The 25,051-nt window shown below is 37.7% G+C and overlaps 11 non-coding genes across 11 annotated transcripts; all 11 read right to left on the bottom strand.

Moving 5' to 3' along the window:
• Nucleotides 1–1,375: 1,375 nt before the first annotated feature.
• trnak-cuu (transfer RNA lysine (anticodon CUU)) lies at nt 1,376–1,449 on the bottom strand. Its single transcript has one exon. It is a non-coding gene; the product is annotated as a tRNA-Lys (tRNA).
• Nucleotides 1,450–2,993: 1,544 nt separating this feature from the next.
• Nucleotides 2,994–3,067, bottom strand: trnak-cuu (transfer RNA lysine (anticodon CUU)). The gene has a single exon. It is a non-coding gene; the product is annotated as a tRNA-Lys (tRNA).
• Nucleotides 3,068–4,058: 991 nt separating this feature from the next.
• trnak-cuu (transfer RNA lysine (anticodon CUU)) lies at nt 4,059–4,132 on the bottom strand. Its single transcript has one exon. It is a non-coding gene; the product is annotated as a tRNA-Lys (tRNA).
• A 2,076-nt stretch (nt 4,133–6,208) lies between these two features.
• Nucleotides 6,209–6,282, bottom strand: trnak-cuu (transfer RNA lysine (anticodon CUU)). The gene has a single exon. It is a non-coding gene; the product is annotated as a tRNA-Lys (tRNA).
• A 1,544-nt stretch (nt 6,283–7,826) lies between these two features.
• Nucleotides 7,827–7,900, bottom strand: trnak-cuu (transfer RNA lysine (anticodon CUU)). The gene has a single exon. It is a non-coding gene; the product is annotated as a tRNA-Lys (tRNA).
• Nucleotides 7,901–12,133: 4,233 nt separating this feature from the next.
• trnak-cuu (transfer RNA lysine (anticodon CUU)) lies at nt 12,134–12,207 on the bottom strand. Its single transcript has one exon. It is a non-coding gene; the product is annotated as a tRNA-Lys (tRNA).
• A 1,544-nt stretch (nt 12,208–13,751) lies between these two features.
• Nucleotides 13,752–13,825, bottom strand: trnak-cuu (transfer RNA lysine (anticodon CUU)). The gene has a single exon. It is a non-coding gene; the product is annotated as a tRNA-Lys (tRNA).
• A 3,868-nt stretch (nt 13,826–17,693) lies between these two features.
• Nucleotides 17,694–17,767, bottom strand: trnak-cuu (transfer RNA lysine (anticodon CUU)). Its single transcript has one exon. It is a non-coding gene; the product is annotated as a tRNA-Lys (tRNA).
• A 1,544-nt stretch (nt 17,768–19,311) lies between these two features.
• trnak-cuu (transfer RNA lysine (anticodon CUU)) lies at nt 19,312–19,385 on the bottom strand. The gene has a single exon. It is a non-coding gene; the product is annotated as a tRNA-Lys (tRNA).
• A 3,327-nt stretch (nt 19,386–22,712) lies between these two features.
• trnak-cuu (transfer RNA lysine (anticodon CUU)) lies at nt 22,713–22,786 on the bottom strand. The gene has a single exon. It is a non-coding gene; the product is annotated as a tRNA-Lys (tRNA).
• A 448-nt stretch (nt 22,787–23,234) lies between these two features.
• Nucleotides 23,235–23,308, bottom strand: trnak-cuu (transfer RNA lysine (anticodon CUU)). The gene has a single exon. It is a non-coding gene; the product is annotated as a tRNA-Lys (tRNA).
• Nucleotides 23,309–25,051: the final 1,743 nt, after the last annotated feature.

Raw genomic sequence — 25,051 nt, 5'->3', positions numbered from 1 at the left:
GCCTGAACCAGGTTGCCTAACTCTTTCGCCAAAAGATCAAGCACACTCATGCTATTCATTGGTTAGGGATCGAGTCTCTTGCAGTTTTCAATTCTAGTTTAGGATATAATCTAAACAAATTGATGGATTCAATCCAAAACATAATTTTCTCATCAGCTGTAGATGTTTGATTGGTATGTTTGAAACCTACGTTATATAAATGTTCTGATGTTTCCTTTAATAAGAAACAATTTAAACTTTAGTAGAACTAAGACTTTGATCAGCATGCGGGTGCTCAATTCCTATTCTTGAAAGCTCAATAGCCCAACGTGAGGCTCGAACCCACAACCCTGAGATTAAGAGTCTCATGCTCTACCCAACTGAGCTAGCCGGGCTTCTTCCTTATAACCTCCCATCACAATAGAAACATCAAAATGCAAGAATATGTTTAATGCGAAGTAAAACCCTCTACTATGAAAACAACCTAGGTCTGAGAAAATTATCAGATTACAGAGTAAGTTTTACCCTTATCGTTTTTGACCACAAGTTCCGTGAACAAAACCAGCCTGAACCATCTTGCCTAACTCTTTCGCCAGAAGATTAAACACATGCATGCTTGTTAATTGTTATGGATTCAATATGTTGCAGTTTTCCATTATAGTTAAGCTATATAAACTAGACAAATTGATGGATTCAATATATACATAATTTTCTGATCAGCCGTTGATGTTTGATTGGTGTGTGTGATACCTATGGAATGTATATGCTCTGATGTTTCCTTTAATAAAGAGTCTTTTAAGCTAAGAATTTGATCAGCATGCTGGTGCTCAATTCCTAATCTTAAAAACTCCATAGCCCAACGTGGGGCTCGAACCCACCACCCTGAGATTAAGAGTCTCATGCTCTACCGAGCTTAGCTAGCCAGGCTTCTACCTTGAAACTTCACATCACGATGGAGATGTTAGAATGCAAGAATATGTTTCATGAGAAATAAAGCCCTCTAGTATGAAAACAACCTAGGTCTGAGAAAATGATCAATTTACAGAGTAAGTTTTACCCTTAACGTTTTTGACCACAAGTTCCTTGAACAAAACCAGCCTGAACCAGGCTGCCTAACTCTTTCGCCAGAAGATCAAGCACACTCATGCTATTCATTGGTTAGGGATCGAGTCTCTTGCAGTTTTCAATTCTAGTTTAGGATATAATCTAGACAAATTGATGGATTCAATACAAAACATAATTTTCTCATCAGCTGTAGATGTTTGATTGGTGTGTTTGAAACCTACGTTATATAAATGTTCTGATGTTTCCTTTAATAAATAACAATTTAAGCTTTAGTAGAACTAAGACTTTGATCAACATGCGGGTGCTCAATTCCTATTCTTGAAAGCTCAATAGCCCAACATGGGGCTCGAACCCACGACCCTGAGATTAAGAGTCTCATGCTCTACCGAACTGAGCTAGCCGGGCTTCTTACATATAACCTCCCATCACTATAGAAACATCAAAATGCAAGAATATGTTTAATGAGAAGTAAAACCCTCTACTATGAAAACAACCTAGGTCCCAGAAAATTATCAGATTACAGAGTAAATTTTACCCTTAACGTTTTTGACCACAAGTTCCTTGAACAAAACCAGCCTGAACCAGGCTGCCTAACTCTTCCGCCAGAAGATCAAGCACACTCATGCTATTCATTGGTTAGGGATCAAGTCTCTTACAGTTTTCAATTCTAGTTTAGGATATAATCTAGACAAATTGATGGATTCAATCCAAAACATAATTTTCTCATCAGCTGTAGATGTTTGATTGGTATGTTTGAAACCTACGTTATATAAATGTTCTGATGTTTCCTTTAATAAGGAACAATTTAAGCTTTAGTAGAACTAAGACTTTGATCAGCATGCGGGTGCTCAATTCCTATTCTTGAAAGCTCAATAGCCCAACGTGAGGCTCGAACCCACAACCCTGAGATTAAGAGTCTCATGCTCTACCGAACTGAGCTAGCCGGGCTTCTTCCATATAACCTCCCATCACTATAGAAACATCAAAATGCAAGAACATGTTTAATGAGAAGTAAAACCCTCTAGTATGAAAACAACCTAGGTCTGAGAAAATGATCAGTTTACAGAGTAAGTTTTACCCTTAACGTTTTTGACCACAAGATCCTTCAACAAAACCAGCCTGAACCAGGCAGCCTAACACTTTCGCCAGAAGATAAAACACATGCATGCTTGTTAATTGTTATGGATTCAATCTGTTGCAGTTTTCCATTATAGTTAAGCTATATAAACTAGACAAATTGATGGATTCAATATATACATAATTTTCTGATCAGCCGTTGATGTTTGATTGGTGTGTGTGATACCTATGGAATGTATATGCTCTGATGTTTCCTTTAATAAAGAGTCTTTTAAGCTAAGAATTTGATCAGCATGCTGGTGCTCAATTCCTAATCTTAAAAACTCCATAGCCCAACGTGGGGCTCGAACCCACCACCCTGAGATTAAGAGTCTCATGCTCTACCGAGCTTAGCTAGCCAGGCTTCTACCTTGAAACTTCACATCACGATGGAGATGTTAGAATGCAAGAATATGTTTCATGAGAAATAAAGCCCTCTAGTATGAAAACAACCTAGGTCTGAGAAAATGATCAATTTACAGAGTAAGTTTTACCCTTAACGTTTTTGACCACAAGTTCCTTGAACAAAACCAGCCTGAACCAGGCTGCCTAACTCTTTCGCCAGAAGATCAAGCACACTCATGCTATTCATTGGTTAGGGATCGAGTCTCTTGCAGTTTTCAATTCTAGTTTAGGATATAATCTAGACAAATTGATGGATTCAATACAAAACATAATTTTCTCATCAGCTGTAGATGTTTGATTGGTGTGTTTGAAACCTACGTTATATAAATGTTCTGATGTTTCCTTTAATAAATAACAATTTAAGCTTTAGTAGAACTAAGACTTTGATCAACATGCGGGTGCTCAATTCCTATTCTTGAAAGCTCAATAGCCCAACGTGGGGCTCGAACCCACGACCCTGAGATTAAGAGTCTCATGCTCTACCGAACTGAGCTAGCCGGGCTTCTTACATATAACCTCCCATCACTATAGAAACATCAAAATGCAAGAATATGTTTAATGAGAAGTAAAACCCTCTACTATGAAAACAACCTAGGTCCCAGAAAATTATCAGATTACAGAGTAAATTTTACCCTTAACGTTTTTGACCACAAGTTCCTTGAACAAAACCAGCCTGAACCAGGCTGCCTAACTCTTCCGCCAGAAGATCAAGCACACTCATGCTATTCATTGGTTAGGGATCAAGTCTCTTACAGTTTTCAATTCTAGTTTAGGATATAATCTAGACAAATTGATGGATTCAATCCAAAACATAATTTTCTCATCAGCTGTAGATGTTTGATTGGTATGTTTGAAACCTACGTTATATAAATGTTCTGATGTTTCCTTTAATAAGAAACAATTTAAACTTTAGTAGAACTAAGACTTTGACCAGCATGCGGGTGCTCAATTCCTATTCTTGAAAGCTCAATAGCCCAACGTGAGGCTCGAACCCACAACCCTGAGATTAAGAGTCTCATGCTCTACCGAACTGAGCTAGCCGGGCTTCTTCCATATAACCTCCCATCACAATAGAAACATCAAAATGCAAGAATATGTTTAATGAGAAGTAAAACCCTCTACTATGAAAACAACCTAGGTCCCAGAAAATTATCAGATTACAGAGTAAATTTTACCCTTAACGTTTTTGACCACAAGTTCCTTGAACAAAACCAGCCTGAACCAGGCTGCCTAACTCTTCCGCCAGAAGATCAAGCACACTGATGCTATTCATTGGTTAGGGATCAAGTCTCTTACAGTTTTCAATTCTAGTTTAGGATATAATCTAGACAAATTGATGGATTCAATCCAAAACATAATTTTCTCATCAGCTGTAGATGTTTGATTGGTGTGTCTGAAACCTATGTTATATAAATGTTCTGATGTTTCCTTTAATAAGGAACAATTTAAGCTTTAGTAGAACTAAGACTTTGATCAGCATGCTGGTGCTCCATAGCCCAACGTGGGGCTCGAACCCACGACCCTGAGATTAAGAGTCTCATGCTCTACCGAACTGAGCTAGCCGGGCTTCTTCCATATAACCTCCCATCACAATACAAACATCAAAATGCAAGAATATGTTTAATGAGAAGTAAAACCCTCTACTATGAAAACAACCTAGGTCTGAGAAAATTATCAGATTACAGAGTAAGTTTTACCCTTATCGTTTTTGACCACAAGTTCCGTGAACAAAACCAGCCTGAACCATCTTGCCTAACTCTTTCGCCAGAAGATTAAACACATGCATGCTTGTTAATTGGTATGGATTCAATCTGTTGCAGTTTTCCATTATAGTTAAGCTATATAAACTAGACAAATTGATGGATTCAATATATACATAATTTTCTGATCAGCCGTTGATGTTTGATTGGTGTGTGTGATACATATGGAATGTATATGCTCTGATGTTTCCTTTTATAAAGAGTCTTTTAAGCTAAGACTTTGATCAGCATGCTGGTGCTCAATTCCTAATCTTAAAAGCTTCATAGCCCAACGTAGGGCTCCAACCCACGACCCTGAGATTAAGAGTCTCATGCTCTACCGAACTGAGCTAGCCGGGCTTCTTCCATATAACCTCCCATCACAATACAAACATCAAAATGCAAGAATATGTTTAATGAGAAGTAAAACCCTCTACTATGAAAACAACCTAGGTCTGAGAAAATTATCAGATTACAGAGTAAGTTTTACCCTTCACGTTTTTGACCAAAAGTTTCGTGAACAAAACCAGCCTGAACCAGGTTGCCTAACTCTTTCGCCAAAAGATCAAGCACACTCATGCTATTCATTGGTTAGGGATCGAGTCTCTTGCAGTTTTCAATTCTAGTTTAGGATATAATCTAAACAAATTGATGGATTCAATCCAAAACATAATTTTCTCATCAGCTGTAGATGTTTGATTGGTATGTTTGAAACCTACGTTATATAAATGTTCTGATGTTTCCTTTAATAAGAAACAATTTAAACTTTAGTAGAACTAAGACTTTGATCAGCATGCGGGTGCTCAATTCCTATTCTTGAAAGCTCAATAGCCCAACGTGAGGCTCGAACCCACAACCCTGAGATTAAGAGTCTCATGCTCTACCCAACTGAGCTAGCCGGGCTTCTTCCTTATAACCTCCCATCACAATAGAAACATCAAAATGCAAGAATATGTTTAATGCGAAGTAAAACCCTCTACTATGAAAACAACCTAGGTCTGAGAAAATTATCAGATTACAGAGTAAGTTTTACCCTTATCGTTTTTGACCACAAGTTCCGTGAACAAAACCAGCCTGAACCATCTTGCCTAACTCTTTCGCCAGAAGATTAAACACATGCATGCTTGTTAATTGTTATGGATTCAATATGTTGCAGTTTTCCATTATAGTTAAGCTATATAAACTAGACAAATTGATGGATTCAATATATACATAATTTTCTGATCAGCCGTTGATGTTTGATTGGTGTGTGTGATACCTATGGAATGTATATGCTCTGATGTTTCCTTTAATAAAGAGTCTTTTAAGCTAAGAATTTGATCAGCATGCTGGTGCTCAATTCCTAATCTTAAAAACTCCATAGCCCAACGTGGGGCTCGAACCCACCACCCTGAGATTAAGAGTCTCATGCTCTACCGAGCTTAGCTAGCCAGGCTTCTACCTTGAAACTTCACATCACGATGGAGATGTTAGAATGCAAGAATATGTTTCATGAGAAATAAAGCCCTCTAGTATGAAAACAACCTAGGTCTGAGAAAATGATCAATTTACAGAGTAAGTTTTACCCTTAACGTTTTTGACCACAAGTTCCTTGAACAAAACCAGCCTGAACCAGGCTGCCTAACTCTTTCGCCAGAAGATCAAGCACACTCATGCTATTCATTGGTTAGGGATCGAGTCTCTTGCAGTTTTCAATTCTAGTTTAGGATATAATCTAGACAAATTGATGGATTCAATACAAAACATAATTTTCTCATCAGCTGTAGATGTTTGATTGGTGTGTTTGAAACCTACGTTATATAAATGTTCTGATGTTTCCTTTAATAAATAACAATTTAAGCTTTAGTAGAACTAAGACTTTGATCAACATGCGGGTGCTCAATTCCTATTCTTGAAAGCTCAATAGCCCAACATGGGGCTCGAACCCACGACCCTGAGATTAAGAGTCTCATGCTCTACCGAACTGAGCTAGCCGGGCTTCTTACATATAACCTCCCATCACTATAGAAACATCAAAATGCAAGAATATGTTTAATGAGAAGTAAAACCCTCTACTATGAAAACAACCTAGGTCCCAGAAAATTATCAGATTACAGAGTAAATTTTACCCTTAACGTTTTTGACCACAAGTTCCTTGAACAAAACCAGCCTGAACCAGGCTGCCTAACTCTTCCGCCAGAAGATCAAGCACACTCATGCTATTCATTGGTTAGGGATCAAGTCTCTTACAGTTTTCAATTCTAGTTTAGGATATAATCTAGACAAATTGATGGATTCAATCCAAAACATAATTTTCTCATCAGCTGTAGATGTTTGATTGGTATGTTTGAAACCTACGTTATATAAATGTTCTGATGTTTCCTTTAATAAGGAACAATTTAAGCTTTAGTAGAACTAAGACTTTGATCAGCATGCGGGTGCTCAATTCCTATTCTTGAAAGCTCAATAGCCCAACGTGAGGCTCGAACCCACAACCCTGAGATTAAGAGTCTCATGCTCTACCGAACTGAGCTAGCCGGGCTTCTTCCATATAACCTCCCATCACAATAGAAACATCAAAATGCAAGAACATGTTTAATGAGAAGTAAAACCCTCTAGTATGAAAACAACCTAGGTCTGAGAAAATGATCAGTTTACAGAGTAAGTTTTACCCTTAACGTTTTTGACCACAAGATCCTTCAACAAAACCAGCCTGAACCAGGCAGCCTAACACTTTCGCCAGAAGATAAAACACATGCATGCTTGTTAATTGTTATGGATTCAATCTGTTGCAGTTTTCCATTATAGTTAAGCTATATAAACTAGACAAATTGATGGATTCAATATATACATAATTTTCTGATCAGCCGTTGATGTTTGATTGGTGTGTGTGATACCTATGGAATGTATATGCTCTGATGTTTCCTTTAATAAAGAGTCTTTTAAGCTAAGAATTTGATCAGCATGCTGGTGCTCAATTCCTAATCTTAAAAACTCCATAGCCCAACGTGGGGCTCGAACCCACCACCCTGAGATTAAGAGTCTCATGCTCTACCGAGCTTAGCTAGCCAGGCTTCTACCTTGAAACTTCACATCACGATGGAGATGTTAGAATGCAAGAATATGTTTCATGAGAAATAAAGCCCTCTAGTATGAAAACAACCTAGGTCTGAGAAAATGATCAATTTACAGAGTAAGTTTTACCCTTAACGTTTTTGACCACAAGTTCCTTGAACAAAACCAGCCTGAACCAGGCTGCCTAACTCTTTCGCCAGAAGATCAAGCACACTCATGCTATTCATTGGTTAGGGATCGAGTCTCTTGCAGTTTTCAATTCTAGTTTAGGATATAATCTAGACAAATTGATGGATTCAATACAAAACATAATTTTCTCATCAGCTGTAGATGTTTGATTGGTGTGTTTGAAACCTACGTTATATAAATGTTCTGATGTTTCCTTTAATAAATAACAATTTAAGCTTTAGTAGAACTAAGACTTTGATCAACATGCGGGTGCTCAATTCCTATTCTTGAAAGCTCAATAGCCCAACGTGGGGCTCGAACCCACGACCCTGAGATTAAGAGTCTCATGCTCTACCGAACTGAGCTAGCCGGGCTTCTTACATATAACCTCCCATCACTATAGAAACATCAAAATGCAAGAATATGTTTAATGAGAAGTAAAACCCTCTACTATGAAAACAACCTAGGTCCCAGAAAATTATCAGATTACAGAGTAAATTTTACCCTTAACGTTTTTGACCACAAGTTCCTTGAACAAAACCAGCCTGAACCAGGCTGCCTAACTCTTCCGCCAGAAGATCAAGCACACTCATGCTATTCATTGGTTAGGGATCGAGTCTCTTACAGTTTTCAATTCTAGTTTAGGATATAATCTAGACAAATTGATGGATTCAATCCAAAACATAATTTTCTCATCAGCTGTAGATGTTTGATTGGTATGTTTGAAACCTACGTTATATAAATGTTCTGATGTTTCCTTTAATAAGAAACAATTTAAACTTTAGTAGAACTAAGACTTTGACCAGCATGCGGGTGCTCAATTCCTATTCTTGAAAGCTCAATAGCCCAACGTGAGGCTCGAACCCACAACCCTGAGATTAAGAGTCTCATGCTCTACCGAACTGAGCTAGCCGGGCTTCTTCCATATAACCTCCCATCACAATAGAAACATCAAAATGCAAGAATATGTTTAATGAGAAGTAAAACCCTCTACTATGAAAACAACCTAGGTCCCAGAAAATTATCAGATTACAGAGTAAATTTTACACTTAACGTTTTTGACCACAAGTTCCTTGAACAAAACCAGCCTGAACCAGGCTGCCTAACTCTTCCGCCAGAAGATCAAGCACACTCATGCTATTCATTGGTTAGGGATCAAGTCTCTTACAGTTTTCAATTCTAGTTTAGGATATAATCTAGACAAATTGATGGATTCAATCCAAAACATAATTTTCTCATCAGCTGTAGATGTTTGATTGGTATGTTTGAAACCTACGTTATATAAATGTTCTGATGTTTCCTTTAATAAGAAACAATTTAAACTTTAGTAGAACTAAGACTTTGACCAGCATGCGGGTGCTCAATTCCTATTCTTGAAAGCTCAATAGCCCAACGTGAGGCTCGAACCCACAACCCTGAGATTAAGAGTCTCATGCTCTACCCAACTGAGCTAGCCGGGCTTCTTCCTTATAACCTCCCATCACAATAGAAACATCAAAATGCAAGAATATGTTTAATGCGAAGTAAAACCCTCTACTATGAAAACAACCTAGGTCTGAGAAAATTATCAGATTACAGAGTAAGTTTTACCCTTATCGTTTTTGACCACAAGTTCCGTGAACAAAACCAGCCTGAACCATCTTGCCTAACTCTTTCGCCAGAAGATTAAACACATGCATGCTTGTTAATTGTTATGGATTCAATCTGTTGCAGTTTTCCATTATAGTTAAGCTATATAAACTAGACAAATTGATGGATTCAATATACATAATTTTCTGATCAGCCGTTGATGTTTGATTGGTGTGTGTGATACCTATGGAATGTATATGCTCTGATGTTTCCTTTAATAAAGAGTCTTTTAAGCTAAGAATTTGATCAGCATGCTGGTGCTCAATTCCTAATCTTAAAAACTCCATAGCCCAACGTAGGGCTCCAACCCACGACCCTGAGATTAAGAGTCTCATGCTCTACCGAACTGAGCTAGCCGGGCTTCTTACATATAACCTCCCATCACAATAGAAACATCAAAATGCAAGAATATGTTTAATGAGAAGTAAAACCCTCTACTATGAAAACAACCTAGGTCTGAGAAAATTATCAGATTACAGAGTAAGTTTTACCCTTATCGTTTTTGACCACAAGTTCCGTGAACAAAACCAGCCTGAACCATCTTGCCTAACTCTTTCGCCAGAAGATTAAACACATGCATGCTTGTTAATTGTTATGGATTCAATCTGTTGCAGTTTTCCATTATAGTTAAGCTATATAAACTAGACAAATTGATGGATTCAATATACATAATTTTCTGATCAGCCGTTGATGTTTGATTGGTGTGTGTGATACCTATGGAATGTATATGCTCTGATGTTTCCTTTAATAAAGAGTCTTTTAAGCTAAGAATTTGATCAGCATGCTGGTGCTCAATTCCTAATCTTAAAAACTCCATAGCCCAACGTAGGGCTCCAACCCACGACCCTGAGATTAAGAGTCTCATGCTCTACCGAACTGAGCTAGCCGGGCTTCTTACATATAACCTCCCATCACAATAGAAACATCAAAATGCAAGAATATGTTTAATGAGAAGTAAAACCCTCTACTATGAAAACAACCTAGGTCTGAGAAAATTATCAGATTACAGAGTAAGTTTTACCCTTAACGTTTTTGACCACAAGTTCCTTGAACAAAACCAGCCTGAACCAGGCTGCCTAACTCTTTCGCCAGAAGATCAAGCACACTCATGCTATTCATTGGTTAGGGATCGAGTCTCTTGCAGTTTTCAATCCTAGTTTAGGATATAATCTAGACAAATTGATGGATTCAATCGAAAACATAATTTTCTTATGAGCTGTAGATGTTTGATTGGTGTATCTGAAACCTACGTTATATAAATGTTCTGGTGTTTCCTTTAATAAGGAACAATTTAAGCTTTAGTAGAACTAAGACTTTGATCAGCATGCTGGTGCTCAATTCCTAATCTTAAAAGCTTCATAGCCCAACGTAGGGCTCCAACCCACGACCCTGAGATTAAGAGTCTCATGCTCTACCGAACTGAGCTAGCCGGGCTTCTTCCATATAACCTCCCATCACAATACAAACATCAAAATGCAAGAATATGTTTAATGAGAAGTAAAACCCTCTACTATGAAAACAACCTAGGTCTGAGAAAATTATCAGATTACAGAGTAAGTTTTACCCTTCACGTTTTTGACCAAAAGTTTCGTGAACAAAACCAGCCTGAACCAGGTTGCCTAACTCTTTCGCCAAAAGATCAAGCACACTCATGCTATTCATTGGTTAGGGATCGAGTCTCTTGCAGTTTTCAATTCTAGTTTAGGATATAATCTAAACAAATTGATGGATTCAATCCAAAACATAATTTTCTCATCAGCTGTAGATGTTTGATTGGTATGTTTGAAACCTACGTTATATAAATGTTCTGATGTTTCCTTTAATAAGAAACAATTTAAACTTTAGTAGAACTAAGACTTTGATCAGCATGCGGGTGCTCAATTCCTATTCTTGAAAGCTCAATAGCCCAACGTGAGGCTCGAACCCACAACCCTGAGATTAAGAGTCTCATGCTCTACCCAACTGAGCTAGCCGGGCTTCTTCCTTATAACCTCCCATCACAATAGAAACATCAAAATGCAAGAATATGTTTAATGCGAAGTAAAACCCTCTACTATGAAAACAACCTAGGTCTGAGAAAATTATCAGATTACAGAGTAAGTTTTACCCTTATCGTTTTTGACCACAAGTTCCGTGAACAAAACCAGCCTGAACCATCTTGCCTAACTCTTTCGCCAGAAGATTAAACACATGCATGCTTGTTAATTGTTATGGATTCAATATGTTGCAGTTTTCCATTATAGTTAAGCTATATAAACTAGACAAATTGATGGATTCAATATATACATAATTTTCTGATCAGCCGTTGATGTTTGATTGGTGTGTGTGATACCTATGGAATGTATATGCTCTGATGTTTCCTTTAATAAAGAGTCTTTTAAGCTAAGAATTTGATCAGCATGCTGGTGCTCAATTCCTAATCTTAAAAACTCCATAGCCCAACGTGGGGCTCGAACCCACCACCCTGAGATTAAGAGTCTCATGCTCTACCGAGCTTAGCTAGCCAGGCTTCTACCTTGAAACTTCACATCACGATGGAGATGTTAGAATGCAAGAATATGTTTCATGAGAAATAAAGCCCTCTAGTATGAAAACAACCTAGGTCTGAGAAAATGATCAATTTACAGAGTAAGTTTTACCCTTAACGTTTTTGACCACAAGTTCCTTGAACAAAACCAGCCTGAACCAGGCTGCCTAACTCTTTCGCCAGAAGATCAAGCACACTCATGCTATTCATTGGTTAGGGATCGAGTCTCTTGCAGTTTTCAATTCTAGTTTAGGATATAATCTAGACAAATTGATGGATTCAATACAAAACATAATTTTCTCATCAGCTGTAGATGTTTGATTGGTGTGTTTGAAACCTACGTTATATAAATGTTCTGATGTTTCCTTTAATAAATAACAATTTAAGCTTTAGTAGAACTAAGACTTTGATCAACATGCGGGTGCTCAATTCCTATTCTTGAAAGCTCAATAGCCCAACATGGGGCTCGAACCCACGACCCTGAGATTAAGAGTCTCATGCTCTACCGAACTGAGCTAGCCGGGCTTCTTACATATAACCTCCCATCACTATAGAAACATCAAAATGCAAGAATATGTTTAATGAGAAGTAAAACCCTCTACTATGAAAACAACCTAGGTCCCAGAAAATTATCAGATTACAGAGTAAATTTTACCCTTAACGTTTTTGACCACAAGTTCCTTGAACAAAACCAGCCTGAACCAGGCTGCCTAACTCTTCCGCCAGAAGATCAAGCACACTCATGCTATTCATTGGTTAGGGATCAAGTCTCTTACAGTTTTCAATTCTAGTTTAGGATATAATCTAGACAAATTGATGGATTCAATCCAAAACATAATTTTCTCATCAGCTGTAGATGTTTGATTGGTATGTTTGAAACCTACGTTATATAAATGTTCTGATGTTTCCTTTAATAAGGAACAATTTAAGCTTTAGTAGAACTAAGACTTTGATCAGCATGCGGGTGCTCAATTCCTATTCTTGAAAGCTCAATAGCCCAACGTGAGGCTCGAACCCACAACCCTGAGATTAAGAGTCTCATGCTCTACCGAACTGAGCTAGCCGGGCTTCTTCCATATAACCTCCCATCACAATAGAAACATCAAAATGCAAGAACATGTTTAATGAGAAGTAAAACCCTCTAGTATGAAAACAACCTAGGTCTGAGAAAATGATCAGTTTACAGAGTAAGTTTTACCCTTAACGTTTTTGACCACAAGATCCTTCAACAAAACCAGCCTGAACCAGGCAGCCTAACACTTTCGCCAGAAGATAAAACACATGCATGCTTGTTAATTGTTATGGATTCAATCTGTTGCAGTTTTCCATTATAGTTAAGCTATATAAACTAGACAAATTGATGGATTCAATATATACATAATTTTCTGATCAGCCGTTGATGTTTGATTGGTGTGTGTGATACCTATGGAATGTATATGCTCTGATGTTTCCTTTAATAAAGAGTCTTTTAAGCTAAGAATTTGATCAGCATGCTGGTGCTCAATTCCTAATCTTAAAAACTCCATAGCCCAACGTGGGGCTCGAACCCACCACCCTGAGATTAAGAGTCTCATGCTCTACCGAGCTTAGCTAGCCAGGCTTCTACCTTGAAACTTCACATCACGATGGAGATGTTAGAATGCAAGAATATGTTTCATGAGAAATAAAGCCCTCTAGTATGAAAACAACCTAGGTCTGAGAAAATGATCAATTTACAGAGTAAGTTTTACCCTTAACGTTTTTGACCACAAGTTCCTTGAACAAAACCAGCCTGAACCAGGCTGCCTAACTCTTTCGCCAGAAGATCAAGCACACTCATGCTATTCATTGGTTAGGGATCGAGTCTCTTGCAGTTTTCAATTCTAGTTTAGGATATAATCTAGACAAATTGATGGATTCAATACAAAACATAATTTTCTCATCAGCTGTAGATGTTTGATTGGTGTGTTTGAAACCTACGTTATATAAATGTTCTGATGTTTCCTTTAATAAATAACAATTTAAGCTTTAGTAGAACTAAGACTTTGATCAACATGCGGGTGCTCAATTCCTATTCTTGAAAGCTCAATAGCCCAACGTGGGGCTCGAACCCACGACCCTGAGATTAAGAGTCTCATGCTCTACCGAACTGAGCTAGCCGGGCTTCTTACATATAACCTCCCATCACTATAGAAACATCAAAATGCAAGAATATGTTTAATGAGAAGTAAAACCCTCTACTATGAAAACAACCTAGGTCCCAGAAAATTATCAGATTACAGAGTAAATTTTACCCTTAACGTTTTTGACCACAAGTTCCTTGAACAAAACCAGCCTGAACCAGGCTGCCTAACTCTTCCGCCAGAAGATCAAGCACACTCATGCTATTCATTGGTTAGGGATCGAGTCTCTTACAGTTTTCAATTCTAGTTTAGGATATAATCTAGACAAATTGATGGATTCAATCCAAAACATAATTTTCTCATCAGCTGTAGATGTTTGATTGGTATGTTTGAAACCTACGTTATATAAATGTTCTGATGTTTCCTTTAATAAGAAACAATTTAAACTTTAGTAGAACTAAGACTTTGACCAGCATGCGGGTGCTCAATTCCTATTCTTGAAAGCTCAATAGCCCAACGTGAGGCTCGAACCCACAACCCTGAGATTAAGAGTCTCATGCTCTACCGAACTGAGCTAGCCGGGCTTCTTACATATAACCTCCCATCACAATAGAAACATCAAAATGCAAGAATATGTTTAATGAGAAGTAAAACCCTCTACTATGAAAACAACCTAGGTCCCAGAAAATTATCAGATTACAGAGTAAATTTTACCCTTAACGTTTTTGACCACAAGTTCCTTGAACAAAACCAGCCTGAACCAGGCTGCCTAACTCTTCCGCCAGAAGATCAAGCACACTCATGCTATTCATTGGTTAGGGATCAAGTCTCTTACAGTTTTCAATTCTAGTTTAGGATATAATCTAGACAAATTGATGGATTCAATCCAAAACATAATTTTCTCATCAGCTGTAGATGTTTGATTGGTGTGTCTGAAACCTACGTTATATAAATGTTCTGATGTTTCCTTTAATAAGGAACAATTTAAGCTTTAGTAGAACTAAGACTTTGATCAACATGCGGGTGCTCAATTCCTATTCTTGAAAGCTCAATAGCCCAACGTGAGGCTCGAACCCTCGAATGTTTGATTGGTGTGTTTGAAAACTACGTTATATAAATGTTCTGATGTTTCTTTTAATAAAGAACAATTTAAGCTTTAGTAGAACTAAGACTTTGATCAACATGCGGGTGCTCAATTCCTATTCTTGAAAGCTCAATAGCCCAACGTGAGGCTTGAACCCACGACCCTGAGATTAAGACTCATGCTCTACCGAACTGAGCTAGCCGGCCTTCTTCCATATAACCTCCCATCACAATAGAAACATCAAAATGCAAAAACATGTTTAATGAGAAGTAAAACCCTCTACTATGAAAACAACCTAGGTCTGAGAAAATTATCAGATTACAGAGTAAGTTTTACCATTATCGTTTTTGACCACAAGTTCCGTGAACAAAACCAGCCTGAACCATCTTGCCTAACTCTTTCGCCAGAAGATTAAACACATGCATGCTTGTTAATTGTTACGGATTCAATCTTTTGCAGTTTTCCATTATAGTTAAGCTATATAAACTATACAAATTGATGGATTCAATATATACATAATTTTCTGATCAGCCATTGATGTTTGATTGGTGTGTGTGATACCTATGGAATGTATATGCTCTGATGTTTCCTTTAATAAAGAGTCTTTTAAGCTAAGAATTTGATCAGCATGCTGGTGCTCAATTCCTAATCTTAAAAGCTCCATAGCCCAACGTAGGGCTCCAACCCACGACCCTGAGATTAAGAGTCTCATGCTCTACCGAACTGAGCTAGCCGGGCTTCTTACATATAACCTCCCATCACAATAGAAACATCAAAATGCAAGAATATGTTTAATGAGAAGTAAAACCCTCTACTATGAAAACAACCTAGGTCTGAGAAAATTATCAGATTACAGAGTAAGTTTTACCCTTAACGTTTTTGACCACAAGTTCCTTGAACAAAACCAGCCTGAACCAGGCTGCCTAACTCTTTCGCCAGAAGATCAAGCACACTCATGCTATTCATTGGTTAGGGATCGAGTCTCTTGCAGTTTTCAATCCTAGTTTAGGATTAAATCTAGACAAATTGATGGATTCAATCGAAAACATAATTTTCTTATGAGCTGTAGATGTTTGATTGGTGTATCTGAAACCTACGTTATATAAATGTTCTGGTGTTTCCTTTAATAAGGAACAATTTAAGCTTTAGTAGAACTAAGACTTTGATCAGCATGCTGGTGCTCAATTCCTAATCTTAAAAGCTTCATAGCCCAACGTAGGGCTCCAACCCACGACCCTGAGATTAAGAGTCTCATGCTCTACCGAACTGAGCTAGCCGGGCTTCTTCCATATAACCTCCCATCACAATACAAACATCAAAATGCAAGAATATGTTTAATGAGAAGTAAAACCCTCTACTATGAAAACAACCTAGGTCTGAGAAAATTATCAGATTACAGAGTAAGTTTTACCCTTCACGTTTTTGACCAAAAGTTTCGTGAACAAAACCAGCCTGAACCAGGTTGCCTAACTCTTTCGCCAAAAGATCAAGCACACTCATGCTATTCATTGGTTAGGGATCGAGTCTCTTGCAGTTTTCAATTCTAGTTTAGGATATAATCTAAACAAATTGATGGATTCAATCCAAAACATAATTTTCTCATCAGCTGTAGATGTTTGATTGGTATGTTTGAAACCTACGTTATATAAATGTTCTGATGTTTCCTTTAATAAGAAACAATTTAAACTTTAGTAGAACTAAGACTTTGATCAGCATGCGGGTGCTCAATTCCTATTCTTGAAAGCTCAATAGCCCAACGTGAGGCTCGAACCCACAACCCTGAGATTAAGAGTCTCATGCTCTACCCAACTGAGCTAGCCGGGCTTCTTCCTTATAACCTCCCATCACAATAGAAACATCAAAATGCAAGAATATGTTTAATGCGAAGTAAAACCCTCTACTATGAAAACAACCTAGGTCTGAGAAAATTATCAGATTACAGAGTAAGTTTTACCCTTATCGTTTTTGACCACAAGTTCCGTGAACAAAACCAGCCTGAACCATCTTGCCTAACTCTTTCGCCAGAAGATTAAACACATGCATGCTTGTTAATTGTTATGGATTCAATATGTTGCAGTTTTCCATTATAGTTAAGCTATATAAACTAGACAAATTGATGGATTCAATATATACATAATTTTCTGATCAGCCGTTGATGTTTGATTGGTGTGTGTGATACCTATGGAATGTATATGCTCTGATGTTTCCTTTAATAAAGAGTCTTTTAAGCTAAGAATTTGATCAGCATGCTGGTGCTCAATTCCTAATCTTAAAAACTCCATAGCCCAACGTGGGGCTCGAACCCACCACCCTGAGATTAAGAGTCTCATGCTCTACCGAGCTTAGCTAGCCAGGCTTCTACCTTGAAACTTCACATCACGATGGAGATGTTAGAATGCAAGAATATGTTTCATGAGAAATAAAGCCCTCTAGTATGAAAACAACCTAGGTCTGAGAAAATGATCAATTTACAGAGTAAGTTTTACCCTTAACGTTTTTGACCACAAGTTCCTTGAACAAAACCAGCCTGAACCAGGCTGCCTAACTCTTTCGCCAGAAGATCAAGCACACTCATGCTATTCATTGGTTAGGGATCGAGTCTCTTGCAGTTTTCAATTCTAGTTTAGGATATAATCTAGACAAATTGATGGATTCAATACAAAACATAATTTTCTCATCAGCTGTAGATGTTTGATTGGTGTGTTTGAAACCTACGTTATATAAATGTTCTGATGTTTCCTTTAATAAATAACAATTTAAGCTTTAGTAGAACTAAGACTTTGATCAACATGCGGGTGCTCAATTCCTATTCTTGAAAGCTCAATAGCCCAACATGGGGCTCGAACCCACGACCCTGAGATTAAGAGTCTCATGCTCTACCGAACTGAGCTAGCCGGGCTTCTTACATATAACCTCCCATCACTATAGAAACATCAAAATGCAAGAATATGTTTAATGAGAAGTAAAACCCTCTACTATGAAAACAACCTAGGTCCCAGAAAATTATCAGATTACAGAGTAAATTTTACCCTTAACGTTTTTGACCACAAGTTCCTTGAACAAAACCAGCCTGAACCAGGCTGCCTAACTCTTCCGCCAGAAGATCAAGCACACTCATGCTATTCATTGGTTAGGGATCAAGTCTCTTACAGTTTTCAATTCTAGTTTAGGATATAATCTAGACAAATTGATGGATTCAATCCAAAACATAATTTTCTCATCAGCTGTAGATGTTTGATTGGTATGTTTGAAACCTACGTTATATAAATGTTCTGATGTTTCCTTTAATAAGGAACAATTTAAGCTTTAGTAGAACTAAGACTTTGATCAGCATGCGGGTGCTCAATTCCTATTCTTGAAAGCTCAATAGCCCAACGTGAGGCTCGAACCCACAACCCTGAGATTAAGAGTCTCATGCTCTACCGAACTGAGCTAGCCGGGCTTCTTCCATATAACCTCCCATCACAATAGAAACATCAAAATGCAAGAACATGTTTAATGAGAAGTAAAACCCTCTAGTATGAAAACAACCTAGGTCTGAGAAAATGATCAGTTTACAGAGTAAGTTTTACCCTTAACGTTTTTGACCACAAGATCCTTCAACAAAACCAGCCTGAACCAGGCAGCCTAACACTTTCGCCAGAAGATAAAACACATGCATGCTTGTTAATTGTTATGGATTCAATCTGTTGCAGTTTTCCATTATAGTTAAGCTATATAAACTAGACAAATTGATGGATTCAATATATACATAATTTTCTGATCAGCCGTTGATGTTTGATTGGTGTGTGTGATACCTATGGAATGTATATGCTCTGATGTTTCCTTTAATAAAGAGTCTTTTAAGCTAAGAATTTGATCAGCATGCTGGTGCTCAATTCCTAATCTTAAAAACTCCATAGCCCAACGTGGGGCTCGAACCCACCACCCTGAGATTAAGAGTCTCATGCTCTACCGAGCTTAGCTAGCCAGGCTTCTACCTTGAAACTTCACATCACGATGGAGATGTTAGAATGCAAGAATATGTTTCATGAGAAATAAAGCCCTCTAGTATGAAAACAACCTAGGTCTGAGAAAATGATCAATTTACAGAGTAAGTTTTACCCTTAACGTTTTTGACCACAAGTTCCTTGAACAAAACCAGCCTGAACCAGGCTGCCTAACTCTTTCGCCAGAAGATCAAGCACACTCATGCTATTCATTGGTTAGGGATCGAGTCTCTTGCAGTTTTCAATTCTAGTTTAGGATATAATCTAGACAAATTGATGGATTCAATACAAAACATAATTTTCTCATCAGCTGTAGATGTTTGATTGGTGTGTTTGAAACCTACGTTATATAAATGTTCTGATGTTTCCTTTAATAAATAACAATTTAAGCTTTAGTAGAACTAAGACTTTGATCAACATGCGGGTGCTCAATTCCTATTCTTGAAAGCTCAATAGCCCAACGTGGGGCTCGAACCCACGACCCTGAGATTAAGAGTCTCATGCTCTACCGAACTGAGCTAGCCGGGCTTCTTACATATAACCTCCCATCACTATAGAAACATCAAAATGCAAGAATATGTTTAATGAGAAGTAAAACCCTCTACTATGAAAACAACCTAGGTCCCAGAAAATTATCAGATTACAGAGTAAATTTTACCCTTAACGTTTTTGACCACAAGTTCCTTGAACAAAACCAGCCTGAACCAGGCTGCCTAACTCTTCCGCCAGAAGATCAAGCACACTCATGCTATTCATTGGTTAGGGATCGAGTCTCTTACAGTTTTCAATTCTAGTTTAGGATATAATCTAGACAAATTGATGGATTCAATCCAAAACATAATTTTCTCATCAGCTGTAGATGTTTGATTGGTATGTTTGAAACCTACGTTATATAAATGTTCTGATGTTTCCTTTAATAAGAAACAATTTAAACTTTAGTAGAACTAAGACTTTGACCAGCATGCGGGTGCTCAATTCCTATTCTTGAAAGCTCAATAGCCCAACGTGAGGCTCGAACCCACAACCCTGAGATTAAGAGTCTCATGCTCTACCGAACTGAGCTAGCCGGGCTTCTTACATATAACCTCCCATCACAATAGAAACATCAAAATGCAAGAATATGTTTAATGAGAAGTAAAACCCTCTACTATGAAAACAACCTAGGTCCCAGAAAATTATCAGATTACAGAGTAAATTTTACCCTTAACGTTTTTGACCACAAGTTCCTTGAACAAAACCAGCCTGAACCAGGCTGCCTAACTCTTCCGCCAGAAGATCAAGCACACTCATGCTATTCATTGGTTAGGGATCAAGTCTCTTACAGTTTTCAATTCTAGTTTAGGATATAATCTAGACAAATTGATGGATTCAATCCAAAACATAATTTTCTCATCAGCTGTAGATGTTTGATTGGTGTGTCTGAAACCTACGTTATATAAATGTTCTGATGTTTCCTTTAATAAGGAACAATTTAAGCTTTAGTAGAACTAAGACTTTGATCAACATGCGGGTGCTCAATTCCTATTCTTGAAAGCTCAATAGCCCAACGTGAGGCTCGAACCCTCGAATGTTTGATTGGTGTGTTTGAAAACTACGTTATATAAATGTTCTGATGTTTCTTTTAATAAAGAACAATTTAAGCTTTAGTAGAACTAAGACTTTGATCAACATGCGGGTGCTCAATTCCTATTCTTGAAAGCTCAATAGCCCAACGTGAGGCTTGAACCCACGACCCTGAGATTAAGACTCATGCTCTACCGAACTGAGCTAGCCGGCCTTCTTCCATATAACCTCCCATCACAATAGAAACATCAAAATGCAAAAACATGTTTAATGAGAAGTAAAACCCTCTACTATGAAAACAACCTAGGTCTGAGAAAATTATCAGATTACAGAGTAAGTTTTACCATTATCGTTTTTGACCACAAGTTCCGTGAACAAAACCAGCCTGAACCATCTTGCCTAACTCTTTCGCCAGAAGATTAAACACATGCATGCTTGTTAATTGTTACGGATTCAATCTTTTGCAGTTTTCCATTATAGTTAAGCTATATAAACTATACAAATTGATGGATTCAATATATACATAATTTTCTGATCAGCCATTGATGTTTGATTGGTGTGTGTGATACCTATGGAATGTATATGCTCTGATGTTTCCTTTAATAAAGAGTCTTTTAAGCTAAGAATTTGATCAGCATGCTGGTGCTCAATTCCTAATCTTAAAAGCTCCATAGCCCAACGTAGGGCTCCAAAACCACGACCCTGAGATTAAGAGTCTCATGTTCTGCCGAACTGAGCTAGCCATGCTTCTTCCTTAAAACTTCACATCACGATGGAGATGTTAGAATGCAAGAATATGTTTAATGAGAAGTAAAACCCTCTAGTATGAAAACAACCTAGGTCTGAGAAAATTATCAGATTACAGAGTAAGTTTTACCCTTAACGTTTTTGACCACAAGTTCCTTGAACAAAACCAGCCTGAACCAGGCTGCCTAACTCTTTCGCCAGAAGATCAAGCACACTCATGCTATTCATTGGTTAGGGATCGAGTCTCTTGCAGTTTTCAATCCTAGTTTAGGATATAATCTAGACAAATTGATGGATTCAATCCAAAACATAATTTTCTTATCAGCTGTAGATGTTTGATTGGTGTATCTGAAACCTACGTTATATAAATGTTCTGGTGTTTCCTTTAATAAGGAACAATTTAAGCTTTAGTAGAACAAAGACTTTGATCAACATGGGGGTGCTCAATTCCTATTCTTGAAAGCTCAATAGCCCAACGTGGGGCTTGAACCCATGATCCTGAGATTAAGAGTCTCATGCTCTACCGAACTGAGCTAGCCGGGCTTCTTCCATATAACCTCCCATCACAATAGAAACATCAAAATGCAAGAACATGTTTAATGAGAAGTAAAACCCTCTAGTATGAAAACAACCTAGGTCTGAGAAAATGATCAGTTTACAGAGTAAGTTTTACCCTTAACGTTTTTGACCACAAGTTCCTTCAACAAAACCAGCCTGAACCAGGCTGCCTAACTCTTTCGCCAGAAGATAAAACACATGCATGCTTGTTAATTGTTATGGATTCAATCTGTTGCAGTTTTCCATTATAGTTAAGCTATATAAACTAGACAAATTGATGGATTCAATATATACATAATTTTCTGATCAGCCGTTGATGTTTGATTGGTGTGTGTGATACATATGGAATGTATATGCTCTGATGTTTCCTTTAATAAAGAGTCTTTTAAGCTAAGAATTTGATCAGCATGCTGGTGCTCAATTCCTAATCTTAAAAGCTCCATAGCCCAACGTAGGGCTCCAAAACCACGACCCTGAGATTAAGAGTCTCATGTTCTGCCGAACTGAGCTAGCCATGCTTCTTCCTTAAAACTTCACATCACGATGGAGATGTTAGAATGCAAGAATATGTTTAATGAGAAGTAAAACCCTCTAGTATGAAAACAACCTAGGTCTGAGAAAATTATCAGATTACAGAGTAAGTTTTACCCTTAACGTTTTTGACCACAAGTTCCTTGAACAAAACCAGCCTGAACCAGGCTGCCTAACTCTTTCGCCAGAAGATCAAGCACACTCATGCCATTCATTGGTTAGGGATCGAGTCTCTTGCAGTTTTCAATTCTAGTTTAGGATATAATCTAGACAAATTGATGGATTCAATCCAAAACATAATTTTCTCATCAGCTGTAGATGTTTGATTGGTGTGTTTGAAACCTACGTTATATAAATGTTCTGATGTTTCCTTTAATAAATATCAATTTAAGCTTTAGTAGAACTAAGACTTTGATCAACATGCGGGTGCTCAATTCCTATTCTTGAAAGCTCAATAGCCCAACGTGGGGCTCGAACCCACGACCCTGAGATTAAGAGTCTCATGCTCTACCGAACTGAGCTAGCCGGGCTTCTTACATATAACCTCCCATCACAATATAAACATCAAAATGCAAGAATATGTTTAATGAGAAGTAAAACCCTCTACTATGAAAACAACCTAGGTCCCAGAAAATTATCAGATTACAGAGTAAATTTTACCCTTAACGTTTTTGACCACAAGTTCCTTGAACAAAACCAGCCTGAACCAGGCTGCCTAACTCTTCCGCCAGAAGATCAAGCACACTGATGCTATTCATTGGTTAGGGATCAAGTCTCTTACAGTTTTCAATTCTAGTTTAGGATATAATCTAGACAAATTGATGGATTCAATCCAAAACATAATTTTCTCATCAGCTGTAGATGTTTGATTGGTGTGTCTGAAACCTATGTTATATAAATGTTCTGATGTTTCCTTTAATAAGGAACAATTTAAGCTTTAGTAGAACTAAGACTTTGATCAGCATGCTGGTGCTCCATAGCCCAACGTGGGGCTCGAACCCACGACCCTGAGATTAAGAGTCTCATGCTCTACCGAACTGAGCTAGCCGGGCTTCTTCCATATAACCTCCCATCACAATACAAACATCAAAATGCAAGAATATGTTTAATGAGAAGTAAAACCCTCTACTATGAAAACAACCTAGGTCTGAGAAAATTATCAGATTACAGAGTAAGTTTTACCCTTATCGTTTTTGACCACAAGTTCCGTGAACAAAACCAGCCTGAACCATCTTGCCTAACTCTTTCGCCAGAAGATTAAACACATGCATGCTTGTTAATTGTTATGGATTCAATCTGTTGCAGTTTTCCATTATAGTTAAGCTATATAAACTAGACAAATTGATGGATTCAATATATACATAATTTTCTGATCAGCCGTTGATGTTTGATTGGTGTGTGTGATACATATGGAATGTATATGCTCTGATGTTTCCTTTTATAAAGAGTCTTTTAAGCTAAGACTTTGATCAGCATGCTGGTGCTCAATTCCTAATCTTAAAAGCTTCATAGCCCAACGTAGGGCTCCAACCCACGACCCTGAGATTAAGAGTCTCATGCTCTACCGAACTGAGCTAGCCGGGCTTCTTCCATATAACCTCCCATCACAATACAAACATCAAAATGCAAGAATATGTTTAATGAGAAGTAAAACCCTCTACTATGAAAACAACCTAGGTCTGAGAAAATTATCAGATTACAGAGTAAGTTTTACCCTTCACGTTTTTGACCAAAAGTTTCGTGAACAAAACCAGCCTGAACCAGGTTGCCTAACTCTTTCGCCAAAAGATCAAGCACACTCATGCTATTCATTGGTTAGGGATCGAGTCTCTTGCAGTTTTCAATTCTAGTTTAGGATATAATCTAAACAAATTGATGGATTCAATCCAAAACATAATTTTCTCATCAGCTGTAGATGTTTGATTGGTATGTTTGAAACCTACGTTATATAAATGTTCTGATGTTTCCTTTAATAAGAAACAATTTAAACTTTAGTAGAACTAAGACTTTGATCAGCATGCGGGTGCTCAATTCCTATTCTTGAAAGCTCAATAGCCCAACGTGAGGCTCGAACCCACAACCCTGAGATTAAGAGTCTCATGCTCTACCCAACTGAGCTAGCCGGGCTTCTTCCTTATAACCTCCCATCACAATAGAAACATCAAAATGCAAGAATATGTTTAATGCGAAGTAAAACCCTCTACTATGAAAACAACCTAGGTCTGAGAAAATTATCAGATTACAGAGTAAGTTTTACCCTTATCGTTTTTGACCACAAGTTCCGTGAACAAAACCAGCCTGAACCATCTTGCCTAACTCTTTCGCCAGAAGATTAAACACATGCATGCTTGTTAATTGTTATGGATTCAATCTGTTGCAGTTTTCCATTATAGTTAAGCTATATAAACTAGACAAATTGATGGATTCAATATATACATAATTTTCTGATCAGCCGTTGATGTTTGATTGGTGTGTGTGATACCTATGGAATGTATATGCTCTGATGTTTCCTTTAATAAAGAGTCTTTTAAGCTAAGAATTTGATCAGCATGCTGGTGCTCAATTCCTAATCTTAAAAACTCCATAGCCCAACGTGGGGCTCGAACCCACCACCCTGAGATTAAGAGTCTCATGCTCTACCGAGCTTAGCTAGCCAGGCTTCTACCTTGAAACTTCACATCACGATGGAGATGTTAGAATGCAAGAATATGTTTCATGAGAAATAAAGCCCTCTAGTATGAAAACAACCTAGGTCTGAGAAAATGATCAATTTACAGAGTAAGTTTTACCCTTAA

The sequence above is a fragment of the Pleuronectes platessa genome, chromosome 21 (assembly GCF_947347685.1).
Source record: "Pleuronectes platessa chromosome 21, fPlePla1.1, whole genome shotgun sequence".
NCBI classification, from domain to species: Eukaryota; Metazoa; Chordata; class Actinopteri; order Pleuronectiformes; family Pleuronectidae; genus Pleuronectes; species Pleuronectes platessa.
Note: the sequence above shows the minus strand (reverse complement) of the source record. Positions and strands in the feature narration are given on the sequence as shown.